Below are 12,140 nucleotides of genomic sequence, written 5' to 3'. Positions count from 1 at the left end.
AAAGCCCAGCTGTTGACTTCCTCCAGTCCCAGATATCCATTTGCTCTTTAGCTTCTCCCTAGATTTGTATGCAACGCCCATTTGTTTCCCAGTGTCATGCAAAAACAAATATGCCCCTTGATTTCATGGAGGAAACAGTGCATGTTTGCTCAGGCCCAGGCCTCTGGCCTTATCCTCTTTGTCGCCTTTCCTCTCTCACCTCCTGTGGCTTTTATAGGAAGCAAAAAAAAAAATCAAAAAGGTGGCAAAGCCATTTAACTTGGCCTGGGCAGTAGCATTCTGCACACAAACAGGCAGCGCACAACACAGGTGCAGGGGAGAGCTGCTCCATAGGCAGACTGGTGTGACTCATGCCAGGAAAACACAGGCTAAACTGTATCAGAGATGTTTGTGTCAGTGTAGGCCAGTGGATAAAAAAATTGAACGTAGCAAGCTGCCTTCTTCTATCTAGCCTGCTTTTGTCTGCTTTGGCAGCAGCCCCCTGTCATCTTTCCCAGTCCTGCTTCTGCCTCTTTTAACTGGAGATCTTGCCAGGGATTGAACCTGAACCTTCTTATATACAAATGTATGTAAAACATACTACTGAACTATGGGCCTTCCCCTATGAAATTGACTGATACAGAGTCAGATACTAAGTCCCTTTCCCCCTTTGTTGTCTTCTCTGACTGGCAGGAGCTATTGAGGGTCATGGGCAGAGAGGGGCACGTCCAGCCCTTGTACTTAAGATCTTTATCCAGGGTTTATGAACACATAAAATTGCCTTATTTTGAATCAGACCATTGGTCCATTTAGCTCAGTACTATCTCCATTGAATGGCAGTGGCTCTCTTGGGCTTCAGACAGAAAAGGGTCTTTCCTAACCCTACCTGGAGGTGCCGGAGGGGGGGGGGAGAAGCACTACATAATGGACCTCCCCATTTGCTTGTGTAATTTGCCATGAGATGAGGTGAAAGTCCGTTTAGATGAGCAGACAAAATTAGGCAAATTCCACAGACTGTATATCTATCGGTGGCTAACTGTGGCAGCAGAATGGAACCTCCATATTCTGACCTCTGAATCTCACCAAATGTTAAGAACTTGTGTGGTAACAGTTCATCATGCTACTTTATTCTTGCATGGTAAATTTGGTGCAAATCCTAGAAGGACTTGGAACAAGGGTGTCCAAACTTTTTGGCAAGATTGCCACATCATCTCTCTGACACCGTGTTGGGGACTGGGGAAAAAAGAATTAATTTACATTTAAAATTTGAATAAATTTACATGAATGAATATATGAGAGATGGAACTTATATGAATGATTGAAGGTCTCAAGGCCTATAAAAGACCTTGTGCAAAGAAAGGCTGACCTTTCTTTTGCTGCCGCTGCTGCTTCATAGATATGACACAGCAAGAGACAGGAGGAAGCCCTTGGCCCACAGCGTGCACAAGAAGTTAAACAGTCGGCCCTCATGCTGAGAGTAGTTGCATCGGACCAGTGTGGGCTCCAGCAAGTCTCCAGAGGGCCAGAGGCTCATTGGAGACTGGAGGCTCCCTGCAGGCCAGATTGGGGGTCCCCGAGGGCCACAAGTGGCCCCCCAGACTGGGGTTTGGTGACTTGGAAGATACTCCATGTTTGCTTGATGTGTTTATGAACATTCTTTGGTTGTATGAAGACACATTTAACTCAGAGGAAACAATTTCTGGAGGGATTCAGTGCCTAATCCTGACTTAGGCCAGAACCAGTGCTGACCCCCAGTACTGACACTGGGTGTTGTAAACATGTCATCAGGCATGACCGTGACAGTCTGTGCTGAGTTGGCACCAGTGCTGGCTCAGCACCAGTTGGTGCTGAGTCCACAGCTAGCCAGACACTGCTTGGAGCTAGGTAAGAGCTCCGGGAGGTAGTGAGGGCCTCAGGAGTGGGGGCAGGCATTCTGGAGCGAGAGAAGGTGCTCTGGGGCAGGCGGAGGAACTGGGGCAGGAGGGGGTGGGATGGGACTGGTGGAGCAGGACTCTACCGGAATGCCCGACACAGAGTCTCTCAAGTCTGTGCTGGCAAAATAGCCGATGCAGACTTAAGAAGCCCCATTGTGGGGCTTGGGTCTTTCCCTGGGGGAAGGTGACAAAAGTTCCTTTCCCCCAGGAAACCTCCGGCAGCTGCTTTGGTGCTGCTGCACCCGGTGGCACCGCCACCTTTAGGATTGGGCTGTCAGAGTGGTAGTCTGTTGAAGCAAAAGCAACCAAAAGTTTTCTGAGAGTTTAAAGGCCTGGCAAAGGCATCTATAGTATCAGCTACAAAAAGTTTATGCCACAATAAATGCAATAGGCTTTAAGGCGCCTTAAGAGTCTTTTTGTTTTGTTTTGCAATTGTAATATATATTTGTGAGAACAGCATCTTAGGACTGTTTACTGCCATTCTCTTTGGGTAGGAGAATTTCTCCTGCCTCAAGCTTAAAGAAACTTGGGGCTGTTTTGTATCTTGCCAGTGTATTTTCCCATCCTGTCCCTCTAGCAGCCTATAGCTGATCCTGAGAGTCTCTCTGTTTACATGTCAACACATCATGTGCTTTTTAAAAGTCAGATGGTCTGGACCATTTGAAATTGTTTTTCTTGAGAAACTGAGAGAGTCAGAGAAATTTTACCTTGGGGCAACAAACATTTCCTATCAGTTCTAAGTTTTATCGCTAAGTTGTAAGGTACAATATTTCTCAAAAACAGCCACTGTTTTGGGCTCAATAGCCTTGGTGTGGATGTGTTTGACCTTTTGAGATTTTGTCCTAACTAGTGGTGCACTTATTAGAGGAGATATTACAGCACTATTTGGGCATAGCTTTGGGAGAGGTAATAATGGAGTCATGTTTTTGGGATAATTTGACCCACATCTTTCTAGGGTAGAGGAGTGATGCACGTGTGTGTATGTGTGTGTGTTTTTTGTTTGACAAACACATTTTGTATCTTTTTGTTTACAGCCTCTTTGGTTGATCATATCTGAGTTTCAGAGATAATATCTGAATATTGTTTTTTGAGTGTGCAAAGCATTTCCTATGTATTATCCTGATGTAATCCTTACAACAGCTCTCTACTGTAAGTAAGGCTATTGTTCTGTGCTCCACACCTATCTGGGAGTAAGCCCTACTGAACATAGTGGAACTTACTTCTTAGTAAAAATGCATAGGATTCTGTTACCATTATCATCACCCCATAATTACAGATGGAAAAGGCTGAGGCTGAGTGGCTTGCCTAAGGCCACTTAATGAATTCATTGCGGAGGCAAGGTTTAAACCAGGGAAGTCCTGATTTTGCAGTGTAGTCTCTTGATTACAGTGCTATACCAGGCCTTTAGGGATGATTCATACATTTGTTCACTGGTTCATTGTTCACTGGTTCATACATTCAGCACTGGTTCAACAGGGTGCCAAATCTGTACCATTTTGGGGAGATGTTTATGACTTTCCCTTTTAAAAGATATCAAACTTTGACTGGATTATAGAATCCAAGAGGATATCCCTGGAGAGCAGACTTCGAAATTTGATTATAGGTGTGCTTTCCTTGTCCCATTCCCCCCCCCCCATTCGTTCAAAATTATTTAATGGTGTCTGAAGGGAGGTCATTGATTTTGGTGTTCCAGCTTGACTAGTTTGTGAATCAAACTGATTAATGATTCGTTTTACCCTTGAAGTGTCTGACAGTTCTGTCCAGAGTATCAATATAAACAGAGTAGCATGACACAAAGGTGTTTTCCCTCCAGCATAGAAGGAAAACATTCCTCCCCAATAACAGAGAGACTGTAGAAAACAAGATAGTAAAAAACCAGCTTCTTGGACCAGGCTATGTCCTGAATCTGCTTCTCCCAATGCTTTCCACTGTCAGCCACACTTTCTGTTTATCCATAGACATGTTTTTTTCAGTTTCATGTGCAGCCTCCCAACTTGCTCTGTTTCAAACAAAAAGGAAGAGAAACACACACACACACAGAGAGAGAGAGAGAGAGAGAGAGAGAGCTGGGCAAGATTTGTGCACTGTAAAAAATTTTCATTGTTGTTGGAGGAAATGGCCAATAGCAAGAGCAAGTAGCCAGAGTAACTAAGCCAAGATGTCCAAAGCACTTTGGAATGCTTCCAATTATGACTCAGGAAAACAAGTGAGGAAAACACAGTTTTTCACAAGGCTGTTTTCACAAATGAAGCCAATAGTGAGGCAATAGGAAGAAAGGGGAGATTCCAAGTAACTAGGCTTGGGGCATGATTGGGATACGCTGTCTAGTAAACTTTGAAGCAAAAATTACATGTTGTAGTTCTCACCCCCACCAGTGGAACAGGAGTCCTTCCTGAAGTCATGTGGGCCTCTTCATCAACGAATCCTCTTTCTTAATACCCTGGGGGACTTTACAATTACAGTATCAAAAAATGAGTGCTAATCTGTGACGTTGAAGGCTGTGCGTCAAATATATTCAGAGGTTGTTTTCTGAGGGAGGAACTGACGGAAAATGCCAAGGCAAAAGCAAATCAATGAGCATTTGGAAAGAAAGAATGAGGTGAAAGGTCCAGAAGTGTTTGTAGAATCATAGCATGTTGGAAGGTATCTTGGAAGTCATCTTGTCCAACCTCCTTCTTGCTCAATGAAGGTAACTGTTATAGCATCCCTGACAGGTGGTCATCTAAACTCTGGTTGAAAACCTCCAATGAGGAAGAACCTACTACTGCATGAGGCAGGTGTTTCAGTACCAGATGGTTCTTACAGTTAAGAAATTCTTACATGTCTAGCCTAAATCTACTTCTCCTTTAGTTTTAACCTGTTGGTTCTAATCCTGCCTTTAAGAAACCATGGAGAGTAAGTCTTCCCATTTTTCAAACATGACAGCTCTTTAGATACTTGAAGACAGCTATTGTATCTCTCCGTAGTCTTCTCTTTTCCATGTGAAGCAGTTCTTTCAGCTGTTCCTCATAGAACTTGTTTTCCAGATCACTCACCATTTCCATTGCCCTCCTCTAAATCCATCTCAGCTTATCTATGTCGTCTTTAAAAAGGTGCCCAAAACTGAATGCAGTAACAGTTTTTTTCGAAAAACCAGAAGTGATGTTTTTAATGCCTTATAAGTATTGGGAGGCCTTGGGAAGCCCCAAAGGGGCTTATAAGGCATTAAACGTGATTTCCAGTTTTTCAAAAAAACTGAAGGTCACATGTTTTTGACTCTAAGAGTCAGTCTGAGCTGAGCAGAAGCCATGGATGGATGTGCGCGGCCTCTGCTGGCTCAGTGGACCCTCTGGAGGAGAAGGGAGTGGAGTGGTGGTGGTGGGCATTTGCCCATATCCGTGGTTTCACTTAACTGGGGGGGGGGGTTTCTGGAACGGAACCCCCGTATTTACGGGGAACACCTGTATAAGTGAAGTCTGGCTAGTGCAGAATAGATGCAGCTACTACTACTTGCTGGCTTCTGCTCAGTGCGTGGTTCACTAAGTGTGCAATCCTAACTGCGCCCTAGGCTGGCGCAAGTCCCCAGGAGGGTCACAAACATGCCATAAAGCACATTTGCACCTCCTTGGGAGTTTGCTGGTCTGGCGCAGGTAGACACGCCAGCCCATGGAGGCTGCATCCAGCCTCTGCACCGACTTGGGGAGGGAGGGCTGCGTCGGCCGAGCTCGACTGATGCAGGGGTCTGGGGAGGGCGGCAAGGAGGCGGGAGGAAGTTGTTCTGGGGAGGAAGGCCGAGGGTGGTCCTGGGGATGGGCAGGAGAGTGGCAGGCGGAGCTGGGACCTGACTGTTATGCCAGATCCCAACCCCATTCCCTGAGCAACACAGAGCGACTTGAAACTGCTCCGTTCTCCTCAGACTTACGCCACCTCCTGAGATGGCGCAAGTCCGAGGAGACCCATTGGGACCATACAGGCTTACCCAGAGGTAAGGGGAAGAGTTTCCGTTTGCCTCCAGCTGAGCCACTTATGACCCCAGTCTTGTGCTGGATACAGCACAGGCCTCCTGGCCTCCCTGTTCCAGGACAAGATAGGATTGTGCTGTAAAACACCTAAATCCTTTTCACGCACCAGCCTGACCTTCTTCATACTGTACTTGAACCACTGCCATTTTAAGGGTCTTTGTGCTATTTGCTGGTGCCATTTTAAAGATCTTCACTTCATCCTGAGATCTCCTGAAGCAACTGAAACAAAGTGCACCCTGAACTCTCTGTGCCACTGTTGAAAAGTGGACCCCTTTCAGATAATCAGCTAACATTTTACAGTGCAATTCTCTGCATATTTATTTAGAATTAAGCCCCATTGAGTTCAAAGAGCCTTACTTCCAGATAAATGTGTGTAGGATTGCAGTCTATGTACAGTCTATGTAGTCTATGTATGCAGTCTATGTGCAGACAGTACAATCCTCTGTCAAAGTTGCACTAATGTCACTGCTGAGTCAGCACAATATTGATGTGATATCTGTCATAGCCAAAGGGCGCAATCCTAACCCATTATGACTGTGCTTTCCAACACTGGCATAGCGGTGCCAATGGGACATGTGCTGCATCCTGCAGTTGGGTGTCAATCATGGAGGCCTCCTCAAAGTAAGGGAATGTCTGTTCCCTTACCTCAGAGCTGCATTGCCCTTCTGTCAGTGCTGCAAAGCACTGACATAAGGGGTTAGGATTGTGCCCTAAGTCTCTCCAGCACAAAGGGGAAGGGGGAAACAAGAGCCTAAGCAACTCCATTCTAGTGCAACCCCCCCCTCCTCATAACTCTGCCAATGTCTATGGAATCTCTAGCACAAGTAGCAAGGTAGCAAAGTTTTCCACAGTGGCCAGTCAGCTGCTCCAGTGCGAAGCTGAGAAGACAGAAATCTGTCTGAATTTTCCAGTATCTGATATACCATATGTGCACATGGAAGTTCCATCAGCTATTGTGGCCAATCAAATTGAATTATCCATTCAGCAATGTCTGACCCTTTGTGATTCCATGAACCGACTCTCTCTATGGTTTCCGATCTTGTACAGCTTCTTTCAGTTGCTTTATATTTTGGCCATTACATCCAACCAACGCGTTCTTGCTACTTGCTACAGGTCCGTGCTCTCTCCCAGTCACTCACTGGATGCCTTCTGGCCTGAGGGCCTTGCCATTGGGCACCATATCAAAATCAACTGAGAGCCTCTCCATGAGATTTTCTTGGCAAAATTTTTACATGGTGGGTTGCTAGGTCTTTCCTTAACCCTCCCCATTTATCCGGGCTTGGGACTGGCATGCACACCTGAATAAACAAGTGCACACAACTGGGTTGTTGTGGCTAATAGCTGCTGATAAATCTGTTGACTATGAACACACCTATCTCCTTATAAAAATGTAAGAAGAGCTCTCTGGTATCAAACCAAACATCCATCTTGAATAACAGTGTTGGTCAGTCAGATGCCTCCAAGAAGTCTGCAAGCAAGGCATGAACGCAAGCCTCCCCCCCTCCATTTGTCTACTGAGTAGATACTGATGCTAGATCAGTAGATACTGATACTCAATAGTGTACTACCTTTGATCCTGGAGGTTCTGTTAGGTTCTGTCAATCATAGCCTATTATCACTGATAGATTTATTCTCCACTTTTTATTAGCCTAATGAGAACCCATTATGGTGACAGCATTATGGTGAGAGGCTTATCTGTTGGCAGATGGAAATAAGAATTCCTAACAAACAAAGATACAAACAGCTAGACAGAAACAGATAACAGAAACATCCAAGAGAGAGCCTTTGTCTGAGCTAAAGCTGACAGAGAGAAATTTGGTTAAAAGCAAATAAGAAAGGAATTCTTAAAATAAATCCTGTTTTTACAATAAGAGTTTGGTTTGTCTTGTATTAAATATAATAAATTACACCACTATACATCCAAAGGTAACAGGTCAAATATGGGATCATAGCATGGAATAGAAAAGGGCTTAAACAAGGGTTGGCAGAGAGCCCCACAGTGTCTGGTAGAAAGAATGTGGAGAGATAGCACAGGTGGCTCCTTGCAACATGCCAATGCCTTCTGGGTTAAGGATGCCAAGAAATAAGTACAAGGACATGCCAAAAGGCCAGTTCTGAATAAAAATGAGGTTACAGGGCTCTCTACTGGTACTTGAAAACCAAGTTTTCTATATGTTTAAATGTATGGTATTGCCTTATTTGAAACCTGTAACTTGAAGCTAACCAATCAAATGTCTGTAAGGCTATCTCTAGCCAACCCAGAGTAAGCTCCATCTATGATGTCAAACTCCAGCCAATGAGAAGTGTAAAACTCTTCAGACAAAAGACCCAAAATGAAATATAAGGGACAGGCTCAGATTGGAAAAATTGCTCTCACTGCTTCGGACAGGAGTCCCTTGAGACGCCCGTTGCTGGCAACAAAATAAAGCTTGCAGACGATCACCACTCTTGCCTACTGAGTTTGCTTTTGAACCTTGCAACACCTTGAGGAGGCCTGTCTCCCCACCACAGGATATAGTGCATGCCCCATTGGTACAGCTACACCGGCACTGGAAAATTGGATAGGATTGGACCCTGAGTTGTAAATTAAAAGACAGGTTATACAGTAAATGCTACCAAAAAATAAGAATATATTCAGCTACCTATAATAGCTATGGGATGGAATCAGAGAGCAACACCTCTTGAGAACACATCTCTTCCCAGATTTCCTCCTTTCACTATGACTTTCCTGTGCCACTATCTGCCCCAATCACACCTGCAATTGTCACACACATGGTTGTGAAACCACCTCTGTTTCTCCCAGAAAGGAGAAACAAGCAGCTAAAACACTCCATTTCCTTCCCTGGGCATAAGAAAAGCAACTCAGCTTGCAGCTGCCCTCCTTGCGAAATGCAAGCTCTTTGAGACAAACAGCACTCAAGAGTGGAAAGTTTTAGGAAACATGTTTCCAAGAGTTCCATGCTGCTGCCACCAGTCACACATGTCATGTAACTGGAGCCCTTCCCTCCCTGGTTAGGATTGCGGGTGCTCCTCTCTGCTCTTGGCTCAGGAAACATTGCTTGCATGCTGTTCACCTTGGCAGGTCTCTCTTTTCATCAAATCCGCATCTTAAGTGGCTCATAAATCAGACTGGATTCAAGAACTGGGACAGCAGCTGTGGGACCTTCAGGAAGCAGGGTGGATGGCAAACAGGAGGTTCAGTTTACTACCATGTTTCACTTTGTTTCTGCATAGCAATTCGGGATGTCTCCAGATTAAAGAAATTTTAGTTGATCAATTTATATGCATTTTTAGTTGATGGATTTCGTGAGTCTGAATTACTTAGGACTAAAAGCAATAGCTATGAAGGAAGAAAACATACTTGCTTTCTATGGCTTCTCAGAAGATACATTCCTTCCTGTTTTGCGAGAGCCGATGAGAGAGAGCCGAATGCCTCTTCTAAGGTATTTCTCAGAAGGTGGTACATAAGAACATAAGAACAGCCCCACTGGATCAGGCCATAGGCCCATCTAGTCCAGCTTCCTGTATCTCACAGCGGCCCACCAAATGCCCCAGGGAGCACACCAGATAACAAGAGACCTCATCCTGGTGCCCTTCCCTACATCTGGCATTCTGACTTAACCCATTCCTAAAATCAGGAGGTTGCGCATACACATCATGGCTTGTACCCCATAATGGATTTTTCCTCCAGAAACTCGTCCAATCCCCTTTTAAAGGCGTCTAGGCTAGACGCCAGCACCACATCCTGTGGCAAGGAGTTCCACAGACCGACCACGCGCTGAGTAAAGAAATATTTTCTTTTGTCTGTCCTAACCCGCCCAACACTCAATTTGAGTGGATGTCCCCTGGTTCTGGTATTATGTGAGAGTGTAAAGAGCATCTCCCTATCCACTCTGTCCATCCCCTGCATAATTTTGTATGTCTCAGTCATGTCCCCCCTCAAGCGTCTCTTTTCTAGGCTGAAGAGGCCCAAACGCCATAGCCTTTCCTCATAAGGAAGGTGCCCCAGCCCCGTAATCATCTTAGTCGCTCTCTTTTGCACCTTTTCCATTTCCACTATGTCTTTTTTGAGATGCGGCGACCAGAACTGGACACAATACTCCAGGTGTGGCCTTGCCATCGGTTTGTACAACGGCATTATAATACTAACCGTTTTGTTCTCAATACCCTTCCTAATGATCCCAAGCATAGAATTGGCCTTCTTCACTGCCGCCGCACATTGGGTCGACACTTTCATCGACCTGTCCACCACCACCCCAAGATCTCTCTCCTGATCTGTCACAGACAGCTCAGAACCCATTAGCCTATATCTAAAGTTTTGATTTTTTGCCCCAATGTGCATGACTTTACACTTACTGACATTGAAGCGCATCTGCCATTTTGCTGCCCATTCTGCCAGTCTGGAGAGATCCTTCTGGAGCTCCTCACAATCACTTCTGGTCTTTACCACTCAGAAAAGTTTGGTGTCGTCTGCAAACTTAGCCACTTCACTGCTCAACCCTGTCTCCAGGTCATTTATGAAGAGGTTGAAAAGCACCGGTCCCAGGACAGATCCTTGGGGCACACCGCTTTTCACCTCTCTCCATTGTGAAAATTGCCCATTGACACCCACTCTCTGCTTCCTGGCCTCCAACCAGTTCTTAATCCACGAGAGGACCTGTCCTCTAATTCCCTGACTGTGGAGTTTTTTCAGTAGCCTTTGGTGAGGGACCGTATCAAACGTCTTCTGAAAGTCCAGATATATAATGTCCACGGGTTCTCCCGCAACAACATGCCTGTTGACCTTTTCAAAGAATTCTATAAGGTTTGTGAGGCAAGACTTACCCTTACAGAAGCCATGCTGACTCTCCCTCAGCAAGGCCTGTTCGTCTATGTGTTTTGAGATCCTATCTTTGATGAGGCATTCCACCATCTTACCCGGTATGGATGTTAGGCTGACCGGCCTATAGTTTCCCGGGTCCCCCCTCTTTCCCTTTTTAAAAATAGGCGTGACATTTGCTATCCTCCAATCTTCTGGTACCGTGGCCGTTTTGAGGGACAAGTTGCATACCTTAGTCAAGAGATCTGCAACTTCATTCTTCAATTCCTTAATAACCCTTGGGTGTATGCCATCAGGGCCCGGTGACTTATTGATCTTTAATTTATCAATGAGGTCTGAAACATCTTCTCTTTTAACCTCTATCTGACTTAACTCCTCGGTTAGGAGGGGCCGTTCGGGCAGCGGTATCTGCCCGAGGTCTTCTGCCGTGAAGACAGATGCAAAGAACTCATTTAATTTCTCTGCCATCTCTAAGTCCAATGGCTCAGTAACGTTTACATCTCTAACCAGGTCCTGCGTACCGCACAAAATTAAATCCAGAGTCACCAGTCCTCTGGTGGGCTCCGTGACTAGCTGATCTAAGCCACAGTCATTTAGCACGTCAAGAAATCCGGTTTCCTTATCGTGACCAGAGCACAAATTGACCCAGTCAATATGAGGATAATTGAAGTTCCCCATGATTACAACCCTGTCCCTCCTTGTCACCTCCCTGATCTGTTTCCTCATTTCAAGGTCCCCATCCAATTTCTGGTCTGGAGGACGATAGCACGCCCCCAGTATTACATCGCTGCACAAGCCTGGTAATTTAACCCACAGAGATTCTACGGTGGAGTTGGACCCACTTTCAATCTCTACTTTGCTGGATTCTATCCCTTCCTTAACATAAAGGGCCACCCCACCTCCAACACACCCCTGCCTGTCCCTCCTGTAGAGTTTATAGCCCGGGATTGCGGTATCCCACTGATTCTCCGCATTCCACCAGGTTTCCGTTATGCCCACTATGTCAATATTTTCCCTTGTCACCAGACATTCCAGTTCTCCCACCTTTGCTCGTAGACTTCGGGCAATCGCATAAAAGCATTTATACACGGAATGCCCCAGGATGGGCTGCTTATTCGCTCCTTTGTCCCCGCAACCTCTCATTGTGCCAAACCGTCTATCACATCCCATCACCCTACCTTTCCCAATTTCTTCTCCTACCCTGCCTTTGTCTTGTTGTTCTCTAACCTCCCCATCCTCATCCCATAGGGATGAGGAGTCCCGAACCGGATGCCCCTTGGCTCCTGTCGTCCTTCCCCCAGGGATCAGTTTAAAAGCTGCTCTGCCACCTTTTTAATGTTATGCGCCAGCAGTCTGGTTCCATTCTGGTTCAAATGGAGCCCGTCCCTCTTGTACAGGCCCCGCTTG

Source organism: Tiliqua scincoides, chromosome 8 (genome assembly GCF_035046505.1).
Source record: "Tiliqua scincoides isolate rTilSci1 chromosome 8, rTilSci1.hap2, whole genome shotgun sequence".
NCBI classification, from domain to species: Eukaryota; Metazoa; Chordata; class Lepidosauria; order Squamata; family Scincidae; genus Tiliqua; species Tiliqua scincoides.
Note: the sequence above shows the minus strand (reverse complement) of the source record.